Below are 14,791 nucleotides of genomic sequence, written 5' to 3'. Positions count from 1 at the left end.
ATACAGACAACAGATGATACTCCTCACAATAACATCTAACAGGAAATTTTGTAGTACCAGAACAATTGTAATAAGTAAGAGGATATCAGACTATGACATGAAGGACTGCTTGGTGTCCAATATATTCAAAGTATTGCCTTGGCTGCAGCATCCCTTAGAGAAGAGGCTGGGATACATAAGGATCTGTTCTTTAGAAGAAAAACAAAATGGCTTCCTATATTGCACATCATGGAGGACTCTAGTTTCTAAGCACTGAACCAGGACCGGGCATGGAACCTGTGCTGCACATGGCAGTCTTGTCTGCGTATCGCCCCGTGGCTACCCTCTCTGCTCTCGTCTTAATGGTTGATGACCCAGATTAACTTTACAAAAGATTGATTTCCATAACTGGCCAAAATATTGTACACTTGCCCATTTTTATTTAAATAAAGGACAGGATTAACTTGATCTAGATACCGCCTGAACGCATAGAAAGAACACGCAATTGACAAAGAGTTGTTAGATTAATGATTTTTGTTGTCTGCATATAATTTATGTTCTAGTTTTGCGTTTTCAAATCTTTTCACATGTGTTTGATGAAAAATTGTGTATGCTTGTACAGGTCATCATGATTGTGTTTCTGCACGGGCCACTGATTTTGTCCATTCGTAAATAATACTTTAAAAAATATAAGTAAATAAGGTTATCACATTTGTGTGCCTTTTGGTATGAAACACATTACCCATGTCCTTTGAATTTTCTAATATGTGGCAGGAAATCATGTTGAGCTGTTGTAGCATTGCAAAACAATGGGCCTCATCGCAAGTTGGGCGGTATCCTGGCTGGGATACTGCCCAACTTTATTAGCGTTAGCGCCCACCGGTCCGGCGGTATTAGGTCTAGGGAGAGGGATGGACCAGCCCAACGAGACCACAGGGTGGGAAAGAAGGATAAAACAACATGACCGAGTGAGAGACCCAAGACGTCAAGGTGGGGTAGAAGAAACAATATCCCATGGAAGGATGAGAAACCTGATACCCCAAGGCTGATAAAGGAAACTGAACCCCAAAGAAGGGTGAGAAACCTGAGACCCCAAGGCTGATAAAAGAAACGGAACCCCAAAGAAGTGTGAGAAACCTGAGACCCCAAAGCTGATAAAAGAAACTGAACCCCAAAGAAGGGTGAGAAACCTGAGACCCCAAGGCTGATAAAAGAAACGGAACCCCAAAGAAGGGTGAGAAACCTGAGACCCCAAAGCTGATAAAAGAAACTGAACCCCAAAGAAGGTTGAGAAACCTGAGACCCCAATGCTGATAAAAGAAACTGAACCCCAAAGAAGGGTGGGAAATCTGAGACCGCAAGGCTGATAAAACAAACTGAACCCCAAAGAAGGGTGAGAAACCTGAGACCCCAAGGCTGATAAAAGAAACTGAACCCCAAAGAAGGGTGAGAAACCTGAGACCCCAAGGCTGATAAAAGAAACTGAACCCCAAAGAAGGGTGGGAAACCTGAGACCCCAAGGCTGATAAAAGAAACTGAACTCCAAAGAAGGGTGAGAAACCTGAGACCCCAAGGCTGATAAAAGAAACTGAACCCCAAAGAAGGGTGGGAAACCTGAGACCCCAAGGCTGATAAAAGAAACTGAACCCCAAAGAAGGGTGAGTAACCTGAGACCCCAAGGCTGATAAAAAGAAACTGAACCCCAAAGAATGGTGGGAATCCTGAGACCCCAAGGCTGATAAAAGAAACTGAACCCCAAAGAAGCGTGAGAAACCTGAGACCCCAAGGCTGATAAAAGAAACTGAACCCCAAAGCAGGGTGAGAAACATGAGACCCCAAGGCTGATAAAAGAAACTGAACCCCAAAGAAGGGTGAGAAACCTGAGACCCCAAGGCTGATAAAAGAAACTGAACCCCAAAGAAGGGTGAGAAACCTGAGACCCCAAGGCTGATAAATGAAACTGATCCCCAAAGAAGGGTGAGAAACCTGAGACCCCAAGGCTGATAAAAAAAAACTGAACCCCAAAGAAGGGTGAGAAACCTGAGACCCCCAAGGCTGATAAAAGAAATTGAACCCCAAAGAAGGGTGAGAAACCTGAGACCCCAAGGCTGATAAAAGAAACTGAACCCCAAAGAAGGGTGGGAAATCTGAGACCCCAAGGCTGATAAAAGAAACTGAACCCCAAAGAAGGGTGGGAAATCTGAGACCACACGTTGGGGAAGAAGAGACAAAACCCCAAGGCAAGGAGAGGGGTTCAAGGCCCCAAGGTAGGGTGGAAGAAATGAAGCCCCAATGCGGGGTGAGAAACCCTGAGATCCCAGGTTCAGGAAGAAGCGACAAAACCCCAAGGCAGGATGATAGACTTGAGACCCCAAGGCGGGGTAGAAGAAAAAAAAAAAACAAGGTGGGGTGAGAAACCCAAGACCCCAGGGTGGGGGAAGAATAGAGAAAACGCCAAGCCGGGTGAGAGACCCGAGACCCCAAAACAGGGTAAAATAAACGAAACCCCAAGGCAAGGTGAGAGATAGGAGACCCCGGGGATGGGTGAGAAAAGCCAGGCCCAGGATAGGGTTAAAGAGACATTTGTTGGACTGATGTGATCAAAAGTGAAGGGTTGGCGGTGAGGGGCTTCTATTGACAAAGACATAATACTGAAGGAGTGGGGGCAGAAGCCACCCAACCGTCATTAGCTTAGGTTCTTAGCCTAACTGTATTTTTATGTTTAGTTTATCTATTTCTTTACTAAGTGGTAAGGACAGAACTTAGGTAGTACAGGATTCTGGACAGTGGACCTTATTATTTGTGACAACATCCTGGCGAGCCCCCTGTTTGCCTTTTCCTTTATTGTGTAGCTCCAAAGCACATTACAGTTAGGTTTGTACTGCTTTAAAAATAAAGACACATTTTGCAAACAATGCCACCTTGTCTGTCTCCTAGTTCTGATCTACCACACTATCCAGGGAGACCTGGATGAGACTCCATGTCTTCTGGCTAGCACTGCCAGCACTGCCAATGTTTAGCAAAAGCAAGTATATGAGAAGAATAACATCAGGAAGTGGGTCACTGTGTCCCCTAGGCCATCCAACCCAAAGTCAACGCGGCCTGTAGCATCCTCTTCTATTTCACAGCGCGCCACCGCCACAGCGATAAGTTTGGCGCCTTGAAACACTTGTTATAAATGCCATATCATATCATATCAGTAAATGCAGGAGAGAGCGGAGCAAAAACAATGACCGGCTCAATGCTATCTCGATGGGTCAGTGATTAGAACCACCATCTGGTCTGGTGTCTACTGAGAGAATGTAAACACAGAAGGTGCGGCCTTACCCTGTGGCTATGCCACACAATCATGTTATTGGTGTGCGCTGCTCCCCACTGGTGGGATGCCCATAAAGATTGTTCCTGGTGTATGAGACTCAACCCTATGAGAGCAGCGACTCCATTTTACTCATGTGTATCCTTCGCACCTCTGGCAGCACCCGTCGAAGAATGATAGTGGGTAGAAATCTGCAGTGGCGAGTTTATTATTGGTGTGTGCAATTTTGCCCGGTGTGAGTGGACTTTAAATATACATTATTGGTTTTCGTGATACTCCCCTGAGGAAATACAGTAAGCATATATGTATTTCTATGTTACACTTTGGTCTTGCTAAACTGTATTGTTGGTGGGTAAGGCTTGCTTGGAAATTACTGGTGAAACTGTGTAGTGTGAAAACCGCTTGTAAAAATAGTCAATGCCACTCACGCAACCAGAAGAAATCCTTCATGTAACCTGGGAGTTAATAACATGCAGAGAAGTGGTAGAAACAGTAGTATACTCAGTGTTTCAAGATGATCAACTTGATGATCACTACTACTGCCATTTCTGGTATATCTGCTTTTGTCTGCTAAACCTATTGCTACATGTAATACCACAATTGCCCAACACCATTATCTTCACTGCTCTGGCAAATGACCACTATACTAGCAAAGAAGGACCTCTTTGGGGTGTAGGCGCACACATTTCAAGGTCACTTTTTACTGTCATTGGCCTGCCATTAGTGGCTTGTCAAAGTCAACTGGGGTGTGGCACTGATTCAGGAAACCTGAGACCTGGGTTCTCAGGTTTCCCACCCTTCTTTGGGGTTCAGTTTCTTTTATCAGCCTTGGGGTCTCAGGTTTCTCACCCTTCTTTGGGGTTCAGTTTCCTTTATCAGCCTTGGGGTATCAGGTTTCTCACCCTTCCATGGGATATTGTTTCTTCTACCCCACCTTGACGTCTTGGGTCTCTCACTCGGTCATGTTGTTTTATCCTTCTTTCCCACCCTGTGGTCTCGTTGGGCTGGTCCATCTCTCTCCCTAGACCTAATACCGCCGGACCGGTGGGCGCTAACGCTAATAAAGTTGGGCAGTATCCCAGCCAGGATACCGCCCAGCTCGCGATGAGGCCCATTGTTTTGCAATGCTACAACAGCTCAACATGATTTCCTGCCACATATTAGAAAATTCAAAGGACATGGGTAATGTGTTTCATACCAAAAGGCACACAAATGTGATAACCTTATTTACTTATATTTTTAAAAGTATTATTTTCGAATGGACAAAATCAGTGGCCCGTGCAGAAACACAATCATGATGACCTGTACAAGCATACACAATTTTCCATCAAACACATGTGAAAAGGTCTGGTGTTCCTCTTGAGTCACAAAGAGGCGTTGGCTTTCTTCAGATGGTATCCATTGATTACATTGCCAGTGAAAAATATCGATGCAGAAACGTCTTGTTCTCTCACTATCCAGCACGTTCATCCCCACACCTTCCAAAACAGCGGCTTGTTTATATGATCATATCGGGGATGGCTGTTTAGTGTGGGAAAGAATATTGTTGGTCGCAACAATGTTTATTCCATAGATTTATTGACATAGAAGAGTTCAGACACAGTGCCAAATGCAACACTAAGAATGTTTTCTGATTGGATCTTCCTGGTGGACAGCTTATGCTTTCGATGGCCTCTTTGGCACGTGATACTGGCCTCATGGGGGGCACATATCATCATCCTTCCCTTGCTGGGCTCTGTTAAGCATGCAAATGTGCATCTAGAATCAGCCCTAGTCCCTTCATCTGCTGTTCTGGTGCATAGCAGACAGTGGCATGCACAATGTATTACTCCTGCATCCGAATTTCCAGGTTCCAGGCTTCTCACTGGCTGGTTTTGCTGGTGTGTTGACTGTCCTTCCAACCCCAAGTCCTCAACTAACTTTCCTTCCTAGGATATAGTAATGGGGTTTTTATGCATCTCCTCTCTCTCTACTTCCTAAAACACGCCCACCCTTACCTTGAAAGAGGCACCTAGGAAAGATGCCAGGAGATATGATATGTTTTCCCTTCTTGCATCATCGAATAATACTAATCGTAGTTGTCTCATCAGATGTGGGTGAATAGCTCCCCAAGGGTGTCATGATCCATCTGCATGCTGGACAAGTTCAAAACCCACAAGTATTTAATGGCAGTGCAACGCTAAGTGCCATTGTCATCTGGCTCACACAGTTGGTGGCCTCCAGAAAATGATCACAATGTACATTGCGCGTCAGCTGCAACTGAATTGGTGTGAAGAAGGCAACCTCCAGTGCCAAACTGTTACTGTTGTTGCCTTGCAGAATTGCATTTTTCCCATAGTCTACTTTTTCTTGCATGTGCACTGGAGAATTTCTGCAGATTGACTACAGCCTTCTTATCACTACTCTTTAGGCATCTGCTGTTCAACAGCAAGGACGACATTAAAATGTGATACCATTACGTGAAGAACATGTGTGAAGCCAAGGACAGGCTCTATGTTCTCTGGAATTAGATAATCGACGGGAATCAAGCCATTGCATCACATCACAATTAATAGTTGTAACAGTTGGGGCTTAATCACTTTACAATCACCTCCTTCACATTCTCCCATACGCCAGCTCCACAGCGGCACCTGTCATCCAGATCCTGCATTCAAAAAGTATCTTTTTGGTGGACAGCGGGCTACTGCTCCAATTAGTAATGTTGCCTTGCCCTACAGATAAAGGGACCAAATGAGCCGTTACAGCAATATAGTCAGTGTTTTGAGCCGGTACAGCAATATAGTCAGCATTTTCAGCCGGTACAGCAATATAGTCAGCATTTTCAGCCGGTGCAGCAATATAGTCCGCGTTTTGACAACTTGTCCACATGTCCATCAGCAGATAAAGAAGCATGAGCCTGGAAGAAAGGAGGGTGGGGGAGTATCTGGCCACCTTAAGGTTTCAGAGGCACACTCTCACTCTGCCAAGCCCCCTGGTCCATAGTCACGACTGTGGGTGGTGACATCCTCTCTTCTCAGGACCCTTAGTCTTTTGTTACGGTAGACCGACAATTCCACTAAGAGAAACCATCTCAGCCATTGGGGATCCCAGAGAACCGACAGCAGACCAGTAACACCAGCTCACAGAAAAGAAGGATAAAGAAACGGGCGATGTCCCAGTGAAACCAGCCCTTGCCGGGACTTGCCAGTTAAACCAAAAGTAGGCATGTCCTGCAGGTTGTGTGTTAGGGAATGAATGTGTATGACGTGTGAAACATGCATGTATTCAGTTGAGTAAAGAATGGTGTCTGTAGAAAAAAATTATAAAGTGGAGCTATGTATAATATGGAATGTTTTTAAATTGAATAAAAAGAGATTATATAATTCTTTGTTAATAAAAGAAGGTTGCAAGCTATGATTTATTGTGTGCCTATTACTGGCTGGGCCTATTGGGCTGGATCACAGTTCTTATTTCGATATGTTATGATAACCTGGGCGATGAAGACTTTACCAGGTGCCCTTGCGAAGTGTGTGTTATGCACTTTACATAGGAATTGCGGCTTTGCCAATGCTGGCCTCTTTACGCGCAAACCCATTTTGAGTGGTTTTCTATCCTGAACAACTTTTTTTGCTCTCAGTTTAAAAATATTCTGATAAGCCACAAGAAAAGGCTTTAGAGACATATTGCACAAAAAAAAACATTTCGCAAAGATTTGCATCTTTGCAAGGTATAGAGTTTGCCTCCCGAGGGAAAGGTTTACAGGTGTTTGAATCACGCAAATCAAAGAAGCCCACGAGGATGCCGTTTATTTTCCCAAATTCATGAATAATGCATGGCGTGGGAATTAAGCTTAGCCTGAAAGATATGAATCATGTCAGCGTTATTGTGAAACTTCTTTCGGAAAATGTATTTTTTTTTTAAAATCACTTTTTGAATGCTGTTCCGGTTTTGACAGTCTCAGTATTAGGAATGCTGCAGAGCTAATGAACTGCGCGTGCGCGCCGGGTATTTGCATGTCACGTGACGGCTTTGTCTTTTCATTCTTGGAGTCGTGGATGTCAGTTTCATTAGTTGACGCTGAATGGAACATAATAAACAAAGCCAGGTAAATTATCGCTCCACTGGCATTTCCGCTCCACCAGTCATACCAAGGGTGGTATTGAAATTTGTCATTACCACCAGCCACCAGGGGACATACCACAAGGGCAAATACCATAGGTGGTAAAAACAAATTCAGCCAGTGGAGCACATATTTTGATGCTTTTCTAGCAGCGACACTAATACACCCAAATGAATACCGGTGACGGTATAAATACAGTCGTCAATTAGTTACATTTTACAAGATGGCATGTGACCCCCTGAAGCCAAAGCCACAATCACATAATCCCATGCGTGTGTGCGCTGTACACACATGCCATATTCTTTGGCACAGCTATTAACGGGTGTCAACCTTTTTAAGACTGTCCGGTTTTGAAATAGAATTACAACCAAAAACTAGTAATTTGTCCCTCAATATGAACTAGCGGCGGTAATAAAGTTCTGCCTGCTATATGAACTAGCGGCGGTAATAAAGTTCTGCCTGCTATATGAACTAGCGGCGGTAATAAAGTTCTGCCTGCTATATGAACTAGCGGCGGTAATAAAGTTCTGCCTGCTATATTTTGAAACCCAGTGATACATCATTTAGCACCAGTGCTATTCAGAGTCGGCGTTAATGGAATAGATTTTGTTAGCAGAGAGGGTTGTCCCCACTATAATGGAATTGAGAGTTGTCGCCGGCGGTATTAATAACTTGGCTATTGAATAATGCCTGTGGTGTTTTTAAAAACTTACATTTAAAAAAAAGAACCACCGAATTATGACTTGGTATTGTATGGCATATTTTTTGGGGTGACTTTCTTGGAAAGTATGGCATGGGACAAATCAGTGAAATTTCCTGTGCGATTTTAGGTGGTATTTTAAAAATAAGATGTATTTAAAATACTACATGATTTTACCATCACTACCACATTCATCCTGCGGCCCCACCTATTTTGACCTTTACTCGTATGAGGCCCAAAATGTCTTTCCATGGTTCGTTATTAGTATAAAACAAACGTTGCAAATAAGGGCACCAGTAAAACACAGCTATCACTAAATATGATTTCCTCTTGTCAGTGTATGAAGAAATGAATTGTCCTGCTTTCAGGCACAGAACATTCATAAAAAGCAATTTTATAATTCACATGAAATGATTATCTCCCCATGAGCATACTTTCATATCTTCAGCTGAAAAATTAATAGCCGCTGTCACCGCTGTGTTCTCTCTCAGCGGCGCGTTCGTTATTTATTCCCACCTACTCTGTGGCATCCATTTTACGCTTCCTGGGCTGCAGCGCTGGCATAATGAGGTCAGTTGGGTGGGTTGAGTAACACAGGCTATTCGATTAGGAAGTTAGAAGCTTTAGATGTTGCAAAGCCTCACCTTGCGGTGACCTTATCTGCTCCTAGGAGTAAGCGCGCCAGAGGTATGGCCAGATCCTTTGCTGTCCAATCCGCTACTCTATGGAATCAACTTCCTAAAGTTCTCCGCCTAGAAAATGCTCTACTGAAATTCAGGAAAGGGTAGAAAACCATCATTTTTGAGTTATTATCCCCAAATTGACGTTTCCCTTCTGTCTCCTTTCTCGCCTTCTCTCTTTTTCTGTGCCCTGATGCCTGCGGGGGATCCAGTGCATTGTAAGTTTGTATAACATAACATAACCTCAGCAGTCAATAACATTTTACAATGGAAAATGGACAACCTCTTGAATCTGATGAGCAGAAAGCATTGACGTAATTTGCTGAACAAAACAAGCCGCTACCAACGTGCGCAAAGTGCAATAGCAATTGTGCACGTCCATGAATGGGGAGGCCGGTGGACTAATGGTTTAGCAAAATGATCGCAAATGTTTCCAGCTTTTTACGTGATTTGTTAGAGCAAATGTATTTGCTGCATTAGAGAAAATTCACAATAGGCAAAATTGTGAATTAGTAAAATCTGTTTTTTTGTGATTGTGCAAAATTGTGGCTTGAATCCAAAATTTTATACTAGCCATGCAGAAGTATGGTGAACGAGCAATTCATAAATTAGTCCCTCCTGTTTAGCACCTGAACAATCCTTGAAAAAATCTAGATTAGCAATAGAGCAATCCATGAAATAGGCACATATTTGCAACTGAGCAAATAATGAAATAGGCCTATTTTAGCACCTGAGAAATACATATAATAGGCCCATTTTGGCAATTGAGTAATCCATAAAATAGACCCAGCTCAGTACCTAAGCAGCAATCCATAAAAAGACCAAGTTTGGCACCAGATCAATGCATGGAAGGCAAACCATGAAAAGGGCCCAGTTTAGTACTTGAGCAATCCATGAAATAGACCCTGCTTAGCACCTGAGCAATCCATGAAATAGGCCTTGTTTAGCAATTGAGCAATCCATGAAATAAACCCGGCTTAGCAGATCAGCAATTCAGGAAATATGTCAGATTTAGCCACTGAGTAATCCATGAAAAAAACGATTTTAGCACCTGAGCAATCCATGAAACAGGCACATTTTAGAAACTGAGCAATCAATGAAATTGTGTAGTTTAGCACCTGAGCAATCCATGAAATAGAATAGGCCTTCATTAGCAACTGAGCAATACATGCAAAAGACTCGTTTTAGCACTTCAGCAATCCATGAAAAAGGCCCATTTTAGCCACAAGAAATCCAAGAAATAGGCTCAGTTTAGTACTAGAACAATCCACGAAATATGCTGAGTTTAAGAACTAAGCAATCCATGAAATAGGCACTGCTCAGCACCTGAGAAACACATGAAATAGGCCCATTTCAGCAACTGAGCAATCCATGAACTAGGCACAATTTAGCACCTGAGCAATCCATGAAAAAGGAACGGGTTAGCAATTGAGCAATCTGTGAAATAAGTCCGGTTTAGCACCTGAACAATCTATGAAATATGCCCGCCTTAGCACATGAGCAATCCAGGAAATAGGTCCAATTTAGCAACTGAGCAATTTAGGAAACAGGCCAATTTTAGCAACTGAGCAACCCATGAAATAGGCCCAGTTTAGCACCTGAGAAATCCATGAAATAGGTCTGTCCTAGCAACTGAACAATAAATGAAGCAAGCCATGAAATATGCCAATTTTAGCAACTGCGCAATCCATGAAATAGGCTGTGCTTAATAACTGAGAAATCCATGAAATATGCCGGGACTTATCACCTAAGAAATCGATGAAATAGGACTACTTTAACAGCTGGGCAATCAATGAAAAATACCCATTTGAGCACCTGCGCAATTCATGAAATAGGCCAATTTTAGCAACCAAGCAATCCATGAAATAAGCCCAGTGTAGCACCCGAGCAATTCATGAAAAAGGTCTGTTTTAGCAACTGAGCAATCCATAAAAAATACCCAGTTAAGCACCTGAGCCACTTGAACAATCCATGAAAGAGCCCACCTTAGCAACTAAGCAATGCATGAAATGGGCCAGGCTTAGTACTTGAGCAATCCATGAAAAAGGCCCAGTTTAGCATCTGAGCAATCCATAAAAAATGGCTCGGTTTAGCACGTGAGCAATTCATGAAATAGGCCCTGTTTAGCAACTGAGCAATCCATGAAATATGCCTTGCTTAGCACCTGAGCAATCCATGAAAAAGGCACAGATGAGCACCTGAACAATCCATTTAATAGTTCTGATTTAGCTCTGAGCAATCCACAAAAAAAAGTCTTGGTTTAGCACTTGAGCAATCCATGAAATAGATACATATTAGAAATGAGCAATCCATCAAATAGGCCCGGCTTAGCACCTCAGCAGTCCGTGCTTTAGGCTCGTACAATTAGGTTTAACACTTGAGCCATCCACGACATAGGTCCGGTTTAGCAACTGGGTAATCCGTGAAAAAGGCCTGGTTTAGCATTTGAGCAATCCACGACATAGGTCCGGTTTAGCAACTGAGCAAATCCGTGAAAAAGGCCTGGTTTAGCACTTGAGCAATCCACGACATAGGTCTGGTTTAGCAACTGAGCAATCCGTGAAAAAGGCCTGGTTTAGCACATGAGCAATCCACGACATAGGTCCGGTTTAGCAACTGAGCAATCCGTGAAAAAGGCCTGGTTTAGCACTTGAGCAATCCACGACATAGGTCTGGTTTAGCAACTGAGCAATCCGTGAAAAAGGCCTGGTTTAGCACTTCAGCAATCCATGACATAGGTCCAGTTAGGGACTGAGTAATCCCTGCAATAGACATGGCTTAGCAATTGATTGCAACAGCGGCAGTGTTATGGATGACACAGGCAGGCGGTGAACGTAAGCAGAGCAAGCAATGGCATGATGTGGAAGGTGGAGGAGCATGGAGATGCTTTTTGAGCATCTACAGATGTCATTTTATCCATTGCCTTTAGATACTTGCTTTTTCCATTATATATTCAGGACCAGAAGTCCCGGAAACAAATGAAAAACAAGCATTGTCAAAGCCAACAGTTTGTGCTTTTCTATAGGCAGCCATGGTCCACTATAATATAACAAGTTTGAAATATTACAATCTTCTACACATCATGGAAATACCACTAATAACATGTTACAAGTCTTTACATTTTCTAAACAAAATAAAAACCACAACCACCTTCTCCTACCATTTACACTAGATACCCGGTAGAAGAAAAACTATTGGCTTTGCCGAGGCCTCAATGAGTGCTATTATTTGCAGTTCAAGTCGCCCCCTACAGATGGTCAAGTGCGAGAAAGTGTAATAGACATATTTCTAATTGAAATGTTCCCAACAGGGACATTTAGCACAGAAAGGTGAATGCATCTGTCCAGCTGGAGGCAAGCATATTACCATTCAACTTCTGCGACATGAACCAGCAGAGTAACAGCACGACCTCCAAGCTAAGTACTTTCACCCAGGGGAGTGTACTGGGATGTTGCATTGCGTACACATCAAGTGGCTGAATGTGCACTTGGTTAAGGCACGTTTTATTACACTAATAGTTGAAATTAATGTATTACCCTTCAGAATTCTTCTTTTGCAGGCAAAAGAGGATGCGCCAAATCAACTTAATATGACAATTCTTTAGATAATGCAGAGGGTGTCATGCATCTGGGGCATGTGCCTTCACCCACAAATAGCACAAAGGGTGACAGCAACACCACCTGTGCCATTAGTTTTGTTCTCACAGAGTTGTCGAGCGCCACCTGAGCGCCACCTCCATAGGCCGAAACTAAAAACATGGCTGGGTGCGCTGTTAACTCATGCCTGAAATGGCAGAGCTTGACTCTGGTGAAACACACCCAGGCACTCCTATTATATGTATTTGTTCGGCTAATGACATCCTCTTGCTTTTCACTCGCCAATAAAGCACTGTATTGGCTTAAGAAGTCAGCTATGTCTGTCCTGATCCTTCTGGACGCACATACAGGCGGTCCCTCCTGCTTACTTATGTTACACGTACATGAATCGAAAGACGCACATTCCATTGGACAACAAAGTAGTGTGCAAATCAACACACCAGTGTGGTGGATTACTACCCTTAGAGCACCCAAGTCACTACATATTAAGTCACAGAAACCTGTGGTAATTGCTGGGGTCATGTTGCCACGGTCTTCTTTCTGCTGTACATAACTGCACTCACACTGCTGCCATACCCCCCCACACTACTTAGTCTATGCGCAGCACTGCCACCGATGGGCTGTGCCATAGGCGTGTCCGGGGAGTGGCCCAGACATGATACTCCTGCAATCTGATTGGTCACCCCAGGTGCCACCCATTTTCCTATTCGTGGGGTATGTGTGTGTGTGCACGTGCACACGCTCATACTTTATGCCACCTCTGCATAAGTTAGTGCCCCACTTGGGCCACCCCAGTCAAAAGAGTCTCGACACGCCACTGGTCTGTGCCCCTCTCTCCCACAATTCCTGTGCCTCTTTCATGCCCTCTTTAGCCTATTTTTTGGGGTACTTGCTGCCCCCATGTCCTTACGCCTTTGGATCTCCTGGGCCACACCATTCTGTTTTCTGCATGCGTGTCTCCTGTGCAACGCTCAAGAGGGGCGAGCCTTTCATGGTGTACACTCCCATGACCCCCAGATCTCTTTTTTTTAATTCCTCACGTGGGTCACCCCTATGACCTCTACCTGGGCCCTGACAGAGTTCCTCCGCCTGTCAGGCCAGGTACTGCGGCTCGACCTTTGTCACCGCCCTCCCATTGGTTACCTGGGTGGGTGTGGAAAAGTGTGCCGCGGTATCATAGAAAAGAGAACCCGTCCCGTGCTAAGAGTAAGTCACTGAGAGGGTTGGCTGCCCGGTAAGGTTCAAGGCACTCAGGTCAAACTGATGCAGGAACCCTCATTATGGAATGTGCTCCCCTTGCCACTTTCCATGCATGATGGCACAATGGTATCATGGAAGGAGGTGCTAGCCTCCATTTGTAATACCAAATGTGTGCCAGCTAACTTGGCGGGTGAGGTTCTCTCATTCGCATTAGGACATGCCCCTCACCATCCTGCAAATGATAGAATCCCTATTGCCAGTGCCCATGAGTTGAGCATTAAAGGGGTGTTCTGATGACCAAGTTATGTCAAATCATCTACAGATAGTAAGTAATACTGTCCTACAAAATAAGACCCGACAGCCCTATTCCCAAATGGATTATATCCCCTTTGGCCAATTCTTGCGAGCCAAAGGGAATTGTTCAACAACATATGATTATTTTAGACAGGCAGGTAAAATGGCCGCCAGTGTGATTTCCAGAATTTATCTTAAGAAATTGCTCTGCTGCTTGCTGTAAAGAGCTGGGTAGAATGATTGTGTGACCCCCGCCCCCTGGGAAGAACAACGAAGAAAGGGGTATTAGAAAGAAGCCTTTGTGGCACAACGTGTTGCAAACCCTCCACGGCCATAAAGAATGGTTGCTTCTATAAATCTGGGCTATGCTAAATATTGGAAACAACTACCTGGATCATCCTTGGGTTAAGTTCAAGAGTGGGCATAACTCAAAGGTCCATCCAGTGGCGCATAAGGATGACAAAATCACCACACCCAATAAGATATGGCGGCTACCATCTATGATTGGTCAATGCAATTCATGCAAATACATAAAAGTCATGCATGAGTTTAAGTATTAGCATGCGGACCACCACACTGTGGTGTATAGCGCTATTGGTTCTTGTGTATTGGCATGCGGACCACCACACTGTGGTGTATAGCGCTATTGGTTCTTGTGTATTGGCATGCGGACCACCACACTGTGCTGTATAGCGCTATTGGTTCTTGTAACTCGATGTATGAGGGTTTGAAAATGAGACAAGTCACAGTAAGAGTCAGTGAATATCCATCCCAAATTAACTTGGGAAAGATACCATCACCTCTTGTGGATTCTTTTATTCTGAAAGGACATCCGATACTGAGTCGCTGTGGAGGCACTGGATAAAATACATCAGGGTGAGAGCGGAGAGGATATGACTAGAAGATTAGCGAATGTTGAGTCACTAT

The sequence above is a fragment of the Ambystoma mexicanum genome, chromosome 12, assembly GCF_040938575.1.
Source record: "Ambystoma mexicanum isolate Mex_15411 chromosome 12, UKY_AmexF1_1, whole genome shotgun sequence".
Classification (NCBI taxonomy): domain Eukaryota; kingdom Metazoa; phylum Chordata; class Amphibia; order Caudata; family Ambystomatidae; genus Ambystoma; species Ambystoma mexicanum.
The sequence above is the reverse complement of the archived record's forward strand: the minus strand, read 5'-3'. Positions refer to the sequence as shown.